The sequence below is a fragment of the Bos indicus x Bos taurus genome, chromosome 4, assembly GCF_003369695.1.
Source record: "Bos indicus x Bos taurus breed Angus x Brahman F1 hybrid chromosome 4, Bos_hybrid_MaternalHap_v2.0, whole genome shotgun sequence".
Classification (NCBI taxonomy): Eukaryota; Metazoa; Chordata; class Mammalia; order Artiodactyla; family Bovidae; genus Bos; species Bos indicus x Bos taurus.
In genome coordinates this window covers 1,273,355-1,275,347 of record NC_040079.1, presented here as the reverse complement: position 1 = coordinate 1,275,347, position 1,993 = coordinate 1,273,355, and the positions used below count along the sequence as shown (strand labels likewise).

The following is a 1,993-nucleotide window of genomic DNA, read 5'->3' as shown; positions in this document are numbered from 1 at the left end:
AATCCTGGATGTTCTTTGGAAGGAATGATGCTAAAGCTGAAACTCCAGTACTTTGGGCACCTCATGTGAAGAGTTGAGTCATTGGAAAAGACTCTGATGCTGGGAGGGATTGGGGGCAGGAGGAGAAGGGGACAACAGAGGATGAGATGGCTGGATGGCATCACTGACTCGATGAATGTGAGTTTGAGTGAACTCCGGGAATTGGTGATGGGCAGGGAGGCCTGGCGTGCTGCGATTCATGGGGTCGCAAAGAGTCGGACACGACTGAGCGGCTGAACTGAACTGAACACTCCATTGTGCACATGTACCACCACTTCTTTATCTCTTCATCTGTCAATGGACATCTAGGTGCTTCCATGTCCTAGCTGTTGTAAATAGTGCTGCAATGAACAGTGGGATACATGTGTCTCTTTCAATTTTGGTTTCCTCAGTACTCTTGCCTGGAAAATCCCATGGACAGAGGAGCCTGGTAGGCTGCAGTCCATGGGGTCGCGAAGAGTCAGACCTGACTGAGTGACTTCCCTTTCACTTTTCACTTTCACTCATTGGAGAGGGAAATGGCAACCCACTCCAGTGTTCTTGCCTGGAGAATCCCATGGACGGGGGAGCCTGGTGGGCTGCTGTCTATGGGGTCACACAGAGTCAGACACGATTGAAGTGACTTAGCAGCAGCAGCAGGGTATATGCTCAGGAATGGGATTGCTGGGTCATACGGTGGTTTTATTCCTAGTTTTTTAAGGAATCTCCATACCATATTCCATAGTGGCTCTATCAATTTACATTCCCACCAACAGTGCGAGAGTGTTCCCTTCTCTCCACACCCTCCAGCATTTATTGTTTATAGACTTTTTGATGATGGCCATCCTGACCAGTGTGAGGTGATATCTCATTGTAGTTTTGATTGCATTTCTCTAATAATGAGTGATGTTGGGCATCTTTTCATGTGTTTGTTAGCCGTCTGTGTGTCTTCTAAAAACAGTGGTTTGATGCCATGAGGTAAGTGGCAATGCCTCAGCCATATGCATGCTGTCAGGCCCGAGAGTCCCTTCCATCCTTGTCAAGGAGAGTGCTAGCCTTCTCTCCTTTCATACAATGCTGTGCTTTTTGATGAACAAAAGTTTTTGCTTTTAATGAGTCCAGGTTTTCATTTTTTTCTTTTATAGTAAATGCTTTTTGTGCCTGTACAAATATTTTCACCTGTGTTTTCTTCTAGAAGTTTTATAGTTTTAGATCGACATTTGGGCCTATGATATCCTTTTGAAAATTAATTTATTTTTGGCTGAACTAAGTCTCCATTGCTGTGCAAGCTTCCTCTAGTTGCAGAGAGCAGACTACTCTCTAGCTTTTTCATCACTTAAATCACACCGATGCGTCATTTTCACTGCCATGATACTGGCCAGCCAGTTGGGCATCAAGGAAAAGCCACTGTTTTCCTTTATCTTTTTAAAAAACTGAAGCACAGTTAGCTTACAGTGTTTCAGGCGCACAGCAAGCGGTTTGGTTGCACACATACATACAGGTATTAACTGTATTCCTTTAACAGGTATTTCCATTATAGTTTATCACAAGATATTGAACACGTCTTTCCTTGGGAACAACAGGGGACTAGTGACAGGTGGCCCTCGAGGTAAAGAGCCCGCCTGCCAACGCAGAGACGCAAGAGACGAGGGTGTGATCCCGAGTCGGGAAGATCCCCTGGAGGAGGGCACGGCGACCCACTCCCGTGTTCCTGCCTGGAGAATCCCGTGGACAGAGGAGCCTGGCGGGCTGCAGTCCACCAGGTCACAAAGAGTCGGACATTCCTAGGAACTGGATTGCTGGGTCATATGGTGCTTCTGGTGTGTGTGTGGGCTGGGGGGCATATGGGATCTTAGTTCCCTTACCAGGGATTGAACTCCCTGCAGTGGAAGCATGGAGTTTTAACCGCTGGACCACCAGACAAGTCCCTATTTTTAGTTTTTTAAGGACCCTCCATACTGTTCTCCATAGTGGC

At 46.8% G+C, this 1,993-nt stretch overlaps 1 non-coding gene across 1 annotated transcript; it reads right to left on the bottom strand.

Annotated features, from left to right (window-relative positions):
* Positions 1-970: 970 nt before the first annotated feature.
* On the bottom strand, positions 971-1,096 carry LOC113891943. Its single transcript, XR_003510922.1, has one exon. It is a non-coding gene; the product is annotated as a U6atac minor spliceosomal RNA (small nuclear RNA).
* Between the last annotated feature and the right edge of the window lie 897 nt (positions 1,097-1,993).